Here is a 17,954-nt window from a genome sequence, read left to right on the forward strand (position 1 = left end):
AAAGAAAGAAAGAAAGAAAGAAAGAAAGAAAGAAAGAAAGAAAGAAAGGAAAAATTTGCCTAAGTCAAATTACCAGTGTATTTAAAATTACTAATTATTAGACACTGATAAAGCCCAAAGTGAGCAATTATTACTTTTTTTGCTTCAAGTTAAGTCAATTAATAGATTTAATTTGTATGTGTTTTTAGCATAGAAAAGATTTAAATGATTCCATTAGTTTACTATTGCTGCAGTAACAAATTATCGCAAAGTTGGCAGGTGAAAACACAAATTTATTACCTTACTGTTCTTATGGCCGGAATTTGAAAATGGATCTTAGTGGGCTAAAATCACAAAGCTGTCAGGATTAAATTTTTTTTCTGGAAGCTCTAGGGGACAGTCTGTTTTCATGCTTTTTCCAGCTTCTAGAGGCTGCCTGCATTACTTGGCACATAGCCCACTTCCATCTTCAAAGTGAACAATCACATCATACCGACCTCTTACTCTGTAACATTTTGTTCTCTGACTCTCTTCTCCTGCCCCCCCTTTCCACTTAATTTATAAGGACCATAGTGATTATGTTGAGCCCAACCAGATAATCTAAAATAATCTTCACAAGTGAAAGTCAGCTGATTAGTGACTTTATTCCATCTACAACTTTAATTCTCCTTTGACACCTAATTTAACATATTCTCAGAGATTAGGTTATAGAAATCTTTGCGGGGCGTTATCCTGCCTGCCACAACCACATTGGTGAATTGGAAACTCTGGGTAGTTAAAATTTTATTTTTTAATTTGTTTTTTTAAAATGCATTTGAGCTATTAGAAAACAAAATTCAACCGAATAAACTTCAAGATCTAGTTGGCTTTATTAAGTGATTTCATGTATCAGGCACCATCCCATCTAGCAAGTAGAGGGGAGCTCCAAAGGGCTGCAGAAACGGAAAGGTTTTTGAAGGCAAGACAAGGAAGTCATAAATAAAACAGGTGTATTTCAGGTGGAGTCATCACTAAGAGGTCTTAGTAGGTGCAACACTTCGTCTTCCTTTGGAAGATGGAGAGGGCCCGTGTTAGTAAAGGGCATTCTAAAAAATGCTCGAAGGACTCTTGATAGGGATTCATGTGCATTTAATGACTACTGCTAAAAAAATAATCAGATATCTGCTATATGATCAAGGTGTTCAAGTGACTAAACAGGCCTAGAAAAATTAAATGTGCAATTGGAGAGAAACAGACGAATGGTCTGAGTAACTTCTATCCAAATCAACTTCTCTCACAGCAAATCTATAAACCCAAGTAGAAATATAATGAGAAATCTATTAATGTAGATATGAATAATATTGAATTAATGACCCCATCAGATACTATCATATATTCTTTAACTATCATGTCAGTAATCTAAATTTGTTCTCCAAAAGGCAATAATAGAAGAGAAATAAACTTCTTAAACTATTCAAATCTTCCCAAATACAATGATGTGTTTCACAGGACAGTGACAATTTCCATTTTTACACCTATATTTTCCTTGCCTCTGTCCAGACGTAACATTTTCCTGTTCTCTGCTCTTTATATCAGTGCTTGCTCACCTTGTTAAAGGATTTAAAATCTGTCTAAGAATGGAAAGTCCTAACCATAGCAATTTATGATTCATTCTTGCATACTGCCTTTCCTCTAAACTTCCAAATCCTATTACAGCCAGTCAGTCATTAATATCAATACCCTTGAGAAGTTAAGTGGCCAATTTACCCCAATTTTATAGAAAGGGGAAAAGAGAATTTAAATGACTTTCCTTTAATTAAGTTACTACAGTCACAGAAGCAGATCCTTATTTCTTTGCTATTTTTATCACATTAATAGCATAGGATAATATAAATATGAAATTCACAAGAAACCACTTTTCTTTTTGCACATAAACCCAAAATTAATGTAGATTTTTTTTTAACCATGGAAAGAAAGAAAAAAGATTTCTTTGACACTTTTTAATATTACCTTAGTGCAAAATGTATGGAAGGAAATTGGGAGGTAAAATGCCCAGTGGTTAAGAGTGTAGATTCTGGAAGAAACATGCCAGAATTTGGTTTATGATTTTTCACTTAACAACTGTGTGATATGGGACAATTGTTTGAGCCTCAGATTTACCATATGTAAAGTGTGGATGAGAATAATGGGGGACATATCATAGAGTTGGTGTGAGAAATAAATAAATAAGATATATGAAGCATGTAGAATAGTCCTTGGCATACTCTCATTAATAACCCTACTTCTTTTGTTTCAGATTCAGAATCAATGTATAATTATTTGAGTGTCCACCATAAGCCAGCCATTCTAATATGTGTTTTCATGTACATGTTTAACAAACTGTTCTGGTTTATGATCTTTAAAGTGAAACTGTTTGTATCTTACTGGGGCCAGTAGACACAGATCATCTCACCAAAAGAAAAATTTTGACTAACCAACCCATCATTTCCAACCAGCCATAGGTTCTCTGTCAATTAAAATCCTCTAAGTTGATGGGGCTCCTGGGTGGCTCAGTCGGTTAAGTGGCCGACTCTTGATTTCGGCTCAGGTTATGATCTCAGGGTTGTGAGAGCTAGCCCTGGGTGGGGCTCTGAGCTCAGCGGGTGGTCTGCTGGAGATTGTCTCTCTACCTCTCTCTCTGTCCCTCCCCTGTGCCCCCCTCAAATAAATAAATAAATAAATAAATACATCTTTTAAAAAAAAATTCACTAAGTTGAGATCAGTCTTGTAAAGTTCCATTTTGAAGTGGAAGTACAGCTTCAGCCAAGGCTCACATTTATCAAACCTCCCAAACTAGATGGTAGGTCTCCCCTAAGACTTATTATATGTCAAGAACCTGCCATCATTCAAACAAGAACCTACCATTATTACACAATTGACTATCTAATCTCTCCCTCATGTACTTATCCTATAAATACATCAAGCAACATGGTAGGTGTGGGTGGGCTTGCTTTCTGTTGGACCACTTTTTATGGTACATCCGCTATGCCAGATCCAGAATAATGACAGAATAGGAAATTGTGTTCACTGTGGCTTTTCTGCCTCAAAGTTTTCCCACTAATACTCATTTTGTATTTATACTATATATATGATTCAGTGTCCTTTTCGGATACACATCTGATGTTTCTTCTTTGACACTCTAGTAAACACCCAAACCATCTGTGGAATAAAGAAATAATGAATGAGTGAAGATAGAGAAGAATTTATATGATTATAGAATGGTCATTCTAATACATGTCTATACTATTTTTATAGATGCTGTTTTTCAAGCTACTCTGACAATATTCTTTCCAAGAGTCAAGAGAAACTCAACACCCATTTCATTCTTTGTATACTTAAATCATTTTATCATAGGTTACTAAGTTGATGATTATATCATTTTGGATTCCTTTTGGCTGCATGTAATAGAAATTCAATTATATTTACAAATTTTTTTTTTAAGATTTTATTTATTTATTTCAGACAGAGAGAGAAAGAGAGAGAGAGAGCAAGCACACAGAAGCCAGGCAGGGGAGGGGCAGAGAGGGAAGCAGGCTCCCGGCTGAGCAGGGAGCCCAATATGGGGCTTGATCCCAGCACCCTGGGATCATGACCTGAGCTGAAGGCAGATGCTTAAGTGACTGAGCCACCCAGGTGCCCCTATATTTACAAAGTTATAAATATTGTTGAACTCAACATATAGGTGTTTTTTTTTTTTTAAGATTTTATTTATTTATTTATTTATTTATTTGAGAGAAAGATAGCAACAGAGATAGCAAGAGAGAGCACAAGTAGGGAGGAGACAGAGAAAAAGGCTCCCCGAAGGGAGCCTGATGCAGGGCTTGATCCCAGGACCCTGGGATCATGACCTGAGCCAAAGGCAGACACTTAAGCGACTGAGCCACCCAGGTGCCCCTCAACATACAGTTTTCGAACACTAACTATGTATAAGATGCTTAAAAAAAATTATAGCAGATTTATTTATTTGTTCATTTATTTATTTAGTCATCTCTATACCCAACGTGGGGCTTGGACTCATGACCCTGAGATCAAGAGTTGCATGTTCTACCAACTGAGCCAGCCAGGTGCCCCATATGCCAGACAGTCTTCTACATACTGTGTAAGGGACAGATGGGGCTAGGTAGGGAGAGATAGGTAGGGGGCTACATGCTCAAGCTCACAGAAATCCCAGAAATGCTGAGGTGTAAGGAAACCAGAAATAAGGGAACATAAGCAGACCACCTTGTTTGTCCTAAACATCAAAGACAAGATATTCAACAGAGAAGTAATCATGGTATTATCAGTGGTGACATCAAGGAGATTTAAGTTCCCTGATCAGTTTTCTATAAAAGACTGACCATAAAAGCCCTCTATGGCAACTCATTGAGGACCCCTCTCATTCTAGAGAGCTGGGCAACATTTTCATGATATGCATATTAACCTGCTGCCTGGAGTTGTACTACACACTAGCTCTGAGAAGCAGTCACATTCTGTGTGTACTTTAAAGGTAGAGATGATCAAACATAACAAATAGGATGTGGGTTGTGAGAATGAGAGGAATCAAGGATGATCTCAAATATTTTGGATTGAAAAATAGTGAGGATATGACTGTCATGAACTAACATAGGAAAAACTGAAGGTGGTTCAGATATGGGGAGAAAAAAGAAAATCTCAGTTTTGGACATATTATATTTGAGATGACAAACAGACAAGTGAGTATTGAGTAGTCCAGAGGTCAGACAAGAGGTATGGGCTGGAGATACACATTTGGTAGTCATCAGTATATAGATGCATTTGAAGCTGTATGACTACCTGAGATCATCAAAACAACCAAAGTAGAGTAAAAATATAAGTGGTCACAGAACTGAATTCTAGGGCATGCCAGTGTTTGGAGGAGATGTAGGAGAGAAGTAGCAGCCAGCAGAGGAACCTAGAAAAAGGTGGTAGAATATGTTAGAAAAATAGCATATCACTTCTCTTAAATGTTGGTGATTTAATTTTTCATTAACTTTTTTTTTTTTAAAGATTTTATTTACTTTTTTGACAGGGAGAGAGAGCACAAGCAGGGGGAATGGCAGGTAGGGGCAGAGGGAGAATCAGGCTTCCAGCTGAGCAGGGAGCCCGATGCAAGGCTCGATCCCAGGACCCTGGGATCATGACCTGAGCTGAAGGCAGACGCTTAACCAACTGAGCCACCCAGACAACACCTAATTTTTCATTAACTTACAAAAATTCAAAATTTTAGGAATGACTAAACAAATTACGTTATATTGAATCAATTGGTCACTGGGTCACTGTTAAAAATGTTAAATGTATGGGGGCGCCTGGGTGGCACAGCGGTTAAGCATCTGCCTTCGGCTCAGGGCGTGATCCCAGCGTTCTGGGATCGAGCCCCACATCAGGCTCCTCTGCTGGGAGGCTGCTTCTTCCTCTCCCACTCCCCCTGCTTGTATTCCCTTTCTCACTGGCGCTCTCTCTCTCTGTCAAATAAATAAAATATTTTAAAAAAAATGTTAAATGTATGAAAATGTAAGTTTCTAAGTTAAAAAAGCAGTAAACTGTACAGTTTTTATGTGTTGTATATATGTATAATATATGTTACATATATCATAGAAATGGAGGAGTCTGGAGAATTACATAAATTGTTGGTATTTTGTTTGAGACATTTAATTCTAAATAATAAATACAGGTACTACTAAGAGGAAAGAGTATATGGACTGATGTAGGAAAAGACCTTAGGGTTTGAAGCCAACAGCCAAGAAAGAATTCTTGAGACATCTTTGGTACAAAAAAGTGGTTTTATTAAAGCACGGGGACAGAACCCATGGGGTTCTGTTTCCTGCAGAAAGAGCCGCGCTGGGGTCATGAGGAGTGGCCCATTATATACTTTCAAGTTGGAAAGGAGTTAGGGATAGAGTAAGCCTTCAGGTATTTTGGAAACAAGGTTTCCAGGATCCTGAGGGGCTAGATATTGTTGGGAATAAGCCCTCAGTTTTTGCTTAGTAAACCCTCAGTTCTGAGACCCTTCAGATGTATATGGATGGGTCATATGCTTGGGCGTTGATTGCCAACTTGTATCTTGGTGGGGGGGCAGGTAGAGATAAAGGAAGTTTCCAAAGGGATTTTTATATGTTAAAGGAGAGGTACAGGATCCTGGGGGTCAGGCTAGGATTATCTTTTGCCTTTAGCAAAGTAGTAACATAGAGGCATCTGAGTTCCTAGAGGAATGTTACTCTGCCTGTTTTAAGGCTTTGTCAGTGGGCTGTAGGTAGTAAGGAAATTTAATAATTTTTATTCTGCCTTTGTTTCCCACACCATGGACCAACTGTGGTAGTTCATACTGTTTCCCATGTTCCGTGAAGATTCATTTTTCAATTTAAGACTTCTTAAGGCCGCCTGGCTGGCTTAGTCGGAAGAGCATGCAGCTCTGGATCTTGGTGTCCTGAGTTAATGCCCCACGTTGGGTATAGAGATCATTTAAAATAAATAAATAAAAATTAAAAAATAAAATTTCTTAAAATCAAGGTCAACTGTAGAGTTGATTGATTCAGGAATGTCTGGTAAGAAGCAAGCACTAGAAATCTCCTTTGTAATATATGCAGTCTTGAGAATGGTAATTATGTGGATTGTTTGGCACAGTGCCAGGCTCAAGTCAGCTTTTGTTCATGCTTCTTGAATGGAGGTGAGTTCTCCAGATTCATTCTCTTGTCTTAAAGGAATCCTGACTTAAATTCTCTCTCTTTTTTTTTAAGATTTTATTTATTTATTTGACAGAGAGAGAGAGACAGCCAGCAAGAGAGGGAACACAAGCAGGGGGAGTGGGAGAGGAAGAAGCAGGCTCCCAGCGGAGGAACCCGATGTGGGGCTCCATCCCAGAACACCGGGATCACGCCCTGAGCCCAAGGCAGATGCTTAACGACTGAGCCACCCAGCTGCCCTGGAATCCTGACTTCATTCACTTTAATTACATCAACACAGTAAGACACGTTTAATCTATTGAGATTAGAAGATTTGGTCTAAATTTTCTTTTGACTACAAGTGCTTTGTGCTATATGATAAAATAAGAACGGTAATGCATACATACAAGCCTACATTCCTAACACTTTAAAAAGGACCCAGAGACCAATTATATGCGTTAATTTTAGTTGAGTACATACTTAGTATTATTAAAACAATTCTGCAGTTTCCATCCTGAGAAGTAATCCCGTTCTTACATACCTAGGAAAACAGTAATAAAGAGATTATAAAGGCTGTTGTGTTTGGACTCAAGCAGGTTTTACTCCATGTCACAAAACCCAGGTTAATAATGCTGAAATCTTTCTGGTGATTTCATAATATACAAAGGATAGGAGAATATGCTCTGGCTTAGAAATGGATACCAGCATTTTAACAGCCGAATATGGGCTTCAGTTTATGTTAAAAGATTCAGTCCAGGATTTCTTCATGAAGACAGTTGTACATTGGGTTAGCACTCCTTTACTTCCACAAATATTTAATGAGTGCCTACTATTTTTTTTTAAAGATTTTATTTATTTATTTATTTATTTATTTATTTGAGAGATACAGTGATAGAGAGCAAGAGAGCACAAGCAGGGGGAGCAGTAGGCAGAGGGAGAAGCAGACTCCCCGCTGAGCAGAGAGCCCAGGACCCTGGGATCATGACCAGAGCCAAAAGCAGAGGCTTAACTGGCTGAGCCACAGTGCCTACCATTTTCTAATCGTCCTTCCAGGCAACACAATTGAAGCAAAGAGGCAAAAATTCTTGCCCTCTTGGAGTTCAGTGTGTCAAGGGAAGGGAGACAAAAAGTTAAAAAGTTACATTTAATAATGGGAAAAATGAAATAGAGGATGGCAATCACGTGATGGGAAAGGAGTAAAGGGACGGTGGCTTGAAATTTGACATATGTTGGCCTGGGAAAGTCTCACTGAGATCACTGAGCTACTCCTTGAATAAAGACCAAAGGGAATACATGATCATGGATGTAGGGGCCCCACGACAGGCTGCCCCAAGATGGGCCACTTTGGCATGAAGCTTATTTTGAGTTACAAAGGAATCAAAACCCAGCAGGGTCAGGAAAAGTTCTTTACCTCCCCCACAACTGCCTAAAAGAATTTAGATTGGGGACCTGCTCCCGGAAGAGAGCTAGTCCCATAGATCACTACATTATAATATAAGCTAGGTGTGGTAGACCAGGAAGAACCTAGCCACGTCGATTGAAATCCTGTCTTTGTCCCCTGGTTTCTGAGTGGCCCAGCAAATATTGTTTACCAAACATTTACTCTTTTTCATCTTCCTGTAAATTGCATTCCTTTCCTCTGACGTTCCTGACTCCTACCCCCTTCTTAGTTTAGGATGACATATACTTTATTGTGCCTGTCTTTGAAATTTCCCCACCTCTGTTGGTTACCCATAGGTATGTTATTATATTTGATTTTCTCCTGTTCATCCATCTCATGTCACTTTGATTCTTAGTCCAACTAGGAGGATGTTGAAGGGGACAGGAATTCTTGCTCCCTGACAGGGATCAATAATCCATGTGTATATATGGTGAAGGGTGTTGCAAACAGCTAGACCAGCGAAGGGAAGCGGAATATGTCACCCGAAGTAGGCCTCTTTGGCATAAGGATTATTTTACGCTGATTATATTTAAGGAACAGCAGACAGAAGAGAAACTCTGAAAACCAACTGAAGTTACCCTTTTATAAGAGATATTTCCATGTATAAGGGAAATCTGCATTTGTAAGGGTGTCTCCCACTCTGTAACAGGAAGAGGAAAATGATTCTAAATTCCTAGAAACTCGTATCAATTGAAAAGTCACAGATTTAAATCTGCATAACAACCACGCCCTTGTTTACTGTGTTTTCCCCAGTCATCTCCGGTAACTGGCTCTCCTACCCACCAACACCTTCTTTCGTCTTCAGCAGGAGATGTTATTTAGGCCGTTTCGGGGAGTTACTCAGTGTTCTGTGATGTCTCTCATGTATACAGGAGCTATACATGTTACTCAATTTTTTGTTGTTAATCTTTTATTCCAGGGTAGTCTCGTCCTGGAACCTAGAAGGGAAGAGGCATAGTTATTTTACCTCCTGGGCCCTGGCAAATGCAATAGTACCGAGGATGTGGTTTCAGTGGCCTCTTAGAGGAGCAAGACCCGTGGCTCCAGCAAGGGAACAAAGAGAAAGTGAGGTAGGTCAAAGGGGGCTAGATAATACAGTGCCTTAAAGGAATTTTAAGTACCTTGTCTTTAGTGATACTGGCTGTTACCTGAGTTACTTCACTTAATCCGACAAGATTTAGCTTATGTGTCTCTTTTCCGAAAAGCTGATCTCACCCTCACAGAGAAGATATGACAAAGGTAACAGCATTTGGCCATTTAAAGGTCTTTATTCTGAAAATACATGTGTATACAATACCTTGAGATACAAAATGAGATCTAGAAATTGGATTATAGGAAGTAATTTGGGCTACTAAAGCCCTAAAGAAAGTAATTAATTGGCGTCAAATAAGTTTTCTCCAGTCTGAGAAGAGAACCCTTGATCTGGGGCATCAACTTTAAACACTGCCTCCATACTTGCACATTAAGTGTAGAACTAAACCCTAACGTTCAGAACATCATTGACTTTAAAGCAATTTAAATAACAACCCCTCATCCTTAAAACATATTTACAGAGTAAACAACTGTTTGTCTCCCACCACCTTCCCTTGCATTTTTGCATCTCATTCGTGGATGTCAATAGCGATTGTCCTGTATTCTCATATAAAAAATTCTCAGCAAGGCGGGCTACGTCTTGGGAATAGCTTTTCTACTGGGAAGTTACTTCCAGTGATCAGTTTGTCCTTTATATTTCACAAATAACAGAAAATACGCTCCTTTGTTCTTCAATATGGTGTAACAGACTGTCGTGTGGACATCCATGGGTAACCCTCCTAACACTTCATTCCAAATTCAAGTTTGCCCCTGACAAAGATGTTCTACAGGTCTTTGATTATTGCCCATTAATATATTTAGAAACTTCCATTTTCTTCTACATTAATACATCTCTACAAGTGATTTATCATTAAAAAGTACTAATTTCTTCACTAACAGAAAGTCAAAAAGGATAATTTCTAAAGGAAAAGTCAAGCCTTAAAGTATGCAACCTATAAAACAAATAGAAAAGAGCAAATATTTCAAAAGAAAAAATCTAGTCAACGGAAACTCCCTTTATGTGCCAATTAACTGGGTAAATCCATGAGCCATAGAAGATGAAGGGAAAATTAAATTAATTATGATCAACTGCTTATTTTAACAAGCACGCTATCACAGTAATTCACTTCTGGCTAAATTTAAATTGTCAATTCAATGTCCTTAAGGAATTGTTTACTTTTTTTTTGGCTTTTCTTTTGTTTTCAACTTTTAGATCTACCTCGCCCCCACCCCAGTATCTGGAATGCTGGTTTTTTCTGCTTCCCTGTCCTACAAGCCAGGTGATCTAGGTGAGATAGAAAAAAGACCAGGACTGTTAGCATGACAACAGCCCGGAAGTCTGTTTCTCAGGTGGTCTGTGTTAGCACGAGAGAAAAATCGGCCACAAAAAATGTGATCCTGAGATTAGCAACATTATTATCACCTGGCATGTTTTGCAAATAACAAATTCTTGAACCCTACCAGAGGGGTCAGGCTCTCTGAGGGTGGAACTCTCAGGAGCAATAGTTTACAAAATTTCTCCAGGTGATTCTTAAGCACCCCAAAGTTTAAGAAGCCTCGGTGTTTGCAGATTTCTTTTCTTTTCAGAAAGCATCCTGAGAACCTGTGTGCTTCTCCATCAAGGATAAAGCCAAGTGAGATAAACTGGTTAACAGGCCAGACTCTTGTTGGAAGGTAGGCGAAACAGGAGGAGTGAAAACCGGAGGGAGAGACGGAACGCCACCGTTCTTCTCCAAGGTAGGCTGTTCTAGTCTGGTGTGTGGTGTTACTAGTTCCGTGTGTACAGTGCTGTTCTGAGAGTAATGTTTTATTTCTGGTAATGGACTGTCTGTATCTTCCTGATATTTCAAATGTTACAGGGATGCCAAAGGAGTTGCAGTTACTAATGCATCATCAGAGCCAAGATAAACGGAGTTGGGTGATCCTTTCAACCTTGATTACTTAAGAGGAAAGTGTTTACATAAAAACATTATATAACATTGTATTGCTAACCCACAGCACTGGCATATCTAAATGCTAAAGGGATGTTGTAATCTGCATTATGTGTTCATGCAAAGCCAGTGGTGGTGGTGATAAGTGTTCCTTCATAGCATTTATTACTTTACATAAAATGTGTTTTTTTTACATTATTTCATTTTGTCCTTATAAACATAAGCTACTAACTTTGGGGAAAAAAAATGACCAAGAATGGCTCATTGATTTGCCTGACATTGCAGCCAGAAAATTTCAGACCCAGAGTATGAATATGTATTTTCAGAGTCTGTGTTCCCGTTTTGGGGGGGGTTTGCTATGGTCCTCAAAATATGGTTCACTGAATCTTAGGCATCAATGAGACCCTTTAAGATAGTCTGTGTCTTTTCAAAAATAAATAATAATACAAAGAGATTATTTCTCTTTTTCACAATGTTAACATTTGCACTTTAGTTGCAAAAGCAGCACTACATGAAGGAGCTAGTACCTTACAATACACCAAGGCAGTGGCACACTGTTTTTAAGACTGCTGATTTTGCTTAATGTCCTAGTAAAAGTGGGAAAAATATTCCAATTCCACCGTCTTGACTGCATACTGTCGTAAGAGATTGTCTCAGGGAAAAACACTTGTGCAGTTGTTTGAGTTGGGCACTGAAGTAGATGTTTTGTTTTATGGAAACACCTAGGTTTATTTGAAAAGAAAAATACTGATGGTCAAGTAATGATTATTCAGACCTATGTATTTGAAAGACATTATCTCAAAATGATTCACGTGAGCCCCCTATTTGATGGAAAACAACTGATGGTATTTGTTGCAAGTGAAAACTTGTAAATGTTTTCATAAGCTTGATGGCCTTTCAGTGATTGCTTTTCTGATAAAAATAGTGGTGATATTAATGAGTATAATTTTTATGTTATATAATGAAGTGCCAGTGAACCAAGAGGTTCCAATGACAAGAGTCTGGTGTTACAAAATTACACAGGTTTAAAAGATACATTGAATGTGCAAGATTTATCAATGCATTTTAACGTAACAGTACAAAAAGTCCATTGATGCGGTTTGAGATTCCATGTTACAGCTTTTATGAAGCTAACTTATGAAGTTTGAGGGTAGTGTTACAGTAGCATACCCAAAATTATCTCAAAAGGCTATTAAAATGTTGCTCCCTTTTCCAAATTCTTCTCTGAGAGGCCATATTTTGTTCAGACAAGTACTTTTACTAAAGCAACACGTAACATATTGAAAGTAGAAGAATCTGAGGATCCACCTGTCTTCTATGAAGCTAGACATTTAATAGATTTGCAATAAGGTATAACAACGGTATTCTTAGTTAAATGTTTCGTATTTTGTTTTTAAAGGAATTTAAATTTCTATTTTAATATTTAATAGGGTAAATATTAATAAATATGTCCCCTCAAAGCTCTTTGGGAGTCCTTGATAACATTTAGGAGTGTGAAGATGTCCAGAGACCGAAATGTTTGAGAACTAGCGATAGTATCCCAGGCAGAAACAGTTAAAAAAGGCAGCTGCTATTTGTATAGTTTTTCATACCTAAAATGTTGTCAAAAAATGGTGCATTTGGTTTTCAGAAAATTTAAAAATAACTTAGGAATCTGTTGTTGGTTGCAGATAAGTGTAATGTGGTAAAACTGATTTGTGTAAAGTAAAATTATTGTGCAACTTCTCATGTCTCCAGTGCTGTGAGGATTCATTCTATCCGGCCTGAAAATGGCTTGAGTTTTTTGCTGAAGACAGACCTGTACCTGCCAACCCGTGACCAATGGTTACGGTGTGAAACACATTTACTGATACTGTTGCTTTGTAACCGTGGTTGGTTCAAGGGCAAGTTTGGAAAAGCTCACACCACTCATCAGCATCATGTACTGACTGCTTGGAGATCAATTGCTAACACCTGGTTAAAGGAACTACACCTCCCCACCCATCCCCCCAGCACTTTGAGAGGGCTCTGACGTTGGAGCTGGTTACCTAGCAATAATAGGTCTACGTGAACAGAAGGGTATAAGAGGCCCAAGCTGAGACTCCATTTCGGGCTCCCCGGTGTCACAGTGTCCTGTACACCTCCGTGGTTCCCCAGAGAAATTGTGTCTTCGCCTGGCCCTTACAGAGGGAGGACAATTGGTGCAGAAATTTGGCCTCTGGAGACCCTTATTGTGAGGCAGTCTACTGGCTGTTACGCATAGCTATGCGAAGCCCACTTTGCTTAATAAATGACTTAAAGAATCATTCCAGTACCAAGTCAAATATCCTTTCCCCTTTGAAATCTTTGTAGATATCAAGGGAAGGAAGTTTCTCCCTTCCATGAGAACTTACAACGTTGTGTTCAAATCACTATTTTAGAACTAGTTGTATTGAAATGATCTGTTCATTTTCTGACTGCCCTTGCAGATTGAGATCTTACAGGAATAGAACTATATTGGTATATGCCTAGTGCATTATCAGCTTCCACGTAATGGGTGTATTGTTACATGGGGTTTAAATGAAAAACGGATAGTTGAAACCTTTTTTTTTCCCCCTCACAGAGAGTATAAAATGGGATTGAAGAAAATAGGAGAAAACACTATATTCAACACTACCTCTTAGTGACCATTACAAGGCTATACATCTCAGGGTATTAGGGACAAATAGGCCCATGTTAGGCTTTTTAATACGATGAATTTCTACATTCATGGGTTAAATAAGCTGCAAGACACTAATGACATATGCTCTGTGATTAAGAGGATTGGTAATACATAAATTCCCTCTGTGTGTGAAGCATGTTTGACCTTTGAGTTTAGCAGCTATAGTATACTATTTATATCTTAAAGTTATTAACTAGAAAATAGCAAGCAGCCTCAGAAGTAAAAATAGCTTCTTCAGCTAAAATAACTAGCATTAAAATAAAAGAGCTATAAATATGCATGCTTTACAATATAAACCCGAATGTCCCCTATGGTATAATTAAACCAATCCTTAGCATTTAGAGAGGGCTTTTCATCTGTGGATCTCAAAGTGATTCACACATTATTAATTCCACAAAAATGCCTCTAAGGTAAAAAAAAAAAAGTTATAGATTAAGAAACTGAGATTTTGGTTTCATTTGCTAAAGGCTATAATGCCAAGAGGCTTCAGAGATGGGCTTAAAGGCCAAATAAGATTTTCTTTATCCTCTTTTCAGGTCACTAGTTAGTTTTATCATCATTATAAGAACCTGTTTTAATAAGCAGCCACATGTCCATGGTATAATTCTGGGCACTGAATATGTTTAATGAACACAATCTACACCATGGATTCAAATATGACAGAAAATGTACGAACAGACAAAGTTAAAAAAAAAAAAAGACGACTTAGGATACAAGATTTGTTGGCATTCAAACAATTAGGAAAATACCAAGTAAAAATTTAATTAGTATCACCCTGTATAATGGCATCCACTTGGCATATATCTAGTGTTATATGTAATGGGAGTTCTATATATGGTGTTAGAGATGGAAAGGGAGGTATAGAAGGAGGGAGGTAGGGGGAGGGAGGGGAGAGGATTTTTGGGTTATGAATGCATTCTAAACATACTCTGGTTTAAATCAGGAATCACGTGGAAAAAAAGCAGACACAAGAGCAGACGTGAGAGGACTGGAGGAAGGTAAGATGGGCACGTAAAAACGAATGTATGAATTAAGATCTCTTTATTGCCCTTAAATATGTACTACTTCCCTAATGGAAATAAGTTTTATTATCTTGTGAAGAAAATTGACATCCTGTCCCTGTATGACCACTGATAAGAATCTAAAACAGAAATGGAATTATCCCTGCACCAGATTAATTGCGCTTAAAAATAAACTCATCATCGGTACCCCATCAACCTCTTTAACATCTTGATTGTCAGTGCTTGAGCAATGAAATGCTTAGTGAAATGAATTAATATTCTCACAAAACACTTGCATATATTCTATACACTTTTCAGAAACAATTCTTGAGTTGCGTGAATAATCTGGAAAGCTTTTTAAAGAATATTTCACCACCTAAAGTTTTTCTTGATCTACTCTTGAGGCAAAATTTTACCTTTGTGCTGAAACTTAAGAGATAGGCCCCCAGGGACTTCATGTTGTAGAGTCCTGTCCTATCCAATGCCAGGGGCTGACCTCCTCAAAGGCTCTCAAGTCAACAGTGCCTTTCAAAGACAATAACATCATAATTGATGCAATTGTTGCTTTGCTAAACACACATCCTCATAGTTTTGTACATGGAAAAAATGTTTATAAGCCAGTATATTTCAAAATATGCCATATTATAGGGTTTGTTTGTTTGTTTGTTTGTTTTAAAGACCCAATGCCTTTTCTACCTTAGTCAGTTTTGTGCACCCTTGTATTTGTCTTACCTGTATTCAGGTCTTAGATGAATTTGTTTTCTAATTTGGTGTAACAAATTCTTACAACTTAGTGGTTTAAAATGACACCCATTTATTAGCTCATACTTGTATAAGTCAGAAGCCTAGGCACAGTGTGGCTGGGTTCTCTGCTTAGGGTAGTACAAGGCTGCAATCAAAGTAGCTGATAACTTCCAGAAGCCTGGGGTTCTCTTCTAACCTCGTCCCATTTGGTAGAATTTAGACTTAAACCGAGACCTGAAACCATAAAACGCCTAGAAGAAAGCATAGGAAAGATTGGTCTTGGCAATGATTTTTTTTTTTTTTTGATCTAACACTTAAAGTACAGGCAACAAAAGCAGAAATACATGAAACTACATCAAAGTAAAAAGTTTCTGCACAGCAAAGAGTCAAGAAAATGAAAAGGCAGGCCTATGAAATAGAAAATAATGGCAAACATTTATCCACTAACGAATTAATATAAATAAAATACAAGGAGCTCTTAAAACTCAGTAACAATCTGATTTAAAAAAAAATGGACAGAGAACCTTAACAGACATTTTTCCGAAGAAAACATACAAATGGCCAACAGGTTTAAAAAGATGCTCAACATCACTAATCCTCAGAGAGAGCAAATAAAAATCCATGTGCTACAGCCTTACACCTGTTAGTTCTCAAAAACAACCAGAGGTGACAAATGTTGGTGACAATGTGGAGAAAAGAGAACTCTGGTATTCTGTTTTTGGGAATATAAACTGGTAGAGCTGTTCAGGAAAACAGTATGAAGGTTCCTCAAACTAAGAAATAGAACTCGCCTAAGATCCAACAGTTGCACTTCTGGGTATATGTCCGAAGGAAATGAACTCACTGTCTCGGAGATAGCTGCACCCCGTGTTCACTGTAACCTTACTGACAGTAACTGAGACTTGGAAACCACTTGAGTCCATTGATAAAGAGAATGGGAGATAGACATAGCATATACATGTTTTGTATGTATCTATGTGTGTGTGTGTCTCCCTATCTACAAAAACACACAAGGGGATATTTATTATTCAGCCACAAAAAGAACATTTTGTCATTGGTAAAAACTTGGATGAAACTTCAGAGCGTTATGCCAAGTGCTAAGTGAAATAAGCCAGACAGAGAGACGAATACCATGTGGTATCACTTACATGTGAGATATTTAAAAGAAAAGAAAAAAAAAAGCCTAACTTACAGAATGCAGTGGTGGTTGCCATGGGTTGGGGGTAATGGGGAGATCAGGGTCAAAGGTTGCAAACTTTGAGTTAGAAGATGAGTAAGTTTTGAGGATCTATTATACAGCCTGTATGGTTTGTAATACTATATTGTATACAGGTAATTTGCTAGAAGAATAGAACTTAAACATTCACACACACAAAATGAAACTTTTAACTATGTGAGGTGTGATGGATGTTATTGTGGCGGTAATTCTACAATGTATGTATATCCAATCATCACGTAGTACACATTAAATACATCATAAGTTTATTCATCCATTATACCTAAATAACCTGGAAGAAAGAATTTACTGCCTTGCTAGCTATAGATTGAGGATCTCTCTTGCCTTCTAATGTTCCCTGTGAGTTCCTAGAGTCTGCTTATTGGTGCAGTGCAGCTGCCCCCATCTCGAAGGTCAGCAATGGAGAATCTTCCCACATGGTTTAAATCTCTGCTTGACTCTCACCCTGACCTCTAGGTTTAAAGGACTCATGGGAGAGATCAGGCCCATCTGGATAATGTAACTTTGTTAAAGTCAACTATACCCTTTAATACATCCCAATCACAGGGGGGAAATGCATCATATCACCAGTGCCAGGAATGATAAATGTTGTGTACACCACTAAGCTGAGATCTTGAGGGCTAACTTAAAGCCTGGTGCCTGGTACCTGCAGGATTATTGGAACCTCTTCTGATGTCGGAAACAGATTAAAAGCCACCTGGACCTTTAGAGTGGGATCCTTCTTGCATTATAGGCAAGTGAACATTTGAGATTCTTTTTTTTTTTTTTTAAACATTTGAGATTCTAATGAAAGCCCTTGATAGTGTTCATTCAAAAAGCAAATTATGAATGCCTGTATCTCATTAAACATGTTGCTTTTCATTTGCCTTAAGGAAGGTCAGGTGGTTAAATCTGAGACATAAAGAATGAATTTTGAATTTATTTCCTGTACTAAAAGTATATTTTTTGTTAAAATGGTATGTATAAAAATCACAAAAGTGTGTCTGCAGCGTTGCCTCAAATAGATGAGTATTTTTTTCTTCATAAGAAATATGTCCTTCATATAAAAATGATGAATTTTGCACGAGGGCAGAACTTGTTCTATAGGTTTTTATAAGAGTAATGGTAGCTCAGTCTGTGCTAAATGTTCTGCTTCAGGCAAAGATATTTCCTCTCCACTTTAAAAATTGAAGAAAAATAAATTATTAAGTGAACTT

This window comes from Ursus maritimus (assembly GCF_017311325.1).
Source record: "Ursus maritimus isolate PB19 chromosome X unlocalized genomic scaffold, ASM1731132v1 scaffold_X1, whole genome shotgun sequence".
NCBI classification, from domain to species: domain Eukaryota; kingdom Metazoa; phylum Chordata; class Mammalia; order Carnivora; family Ursidae; genus Ursus; species Ursus maritimus.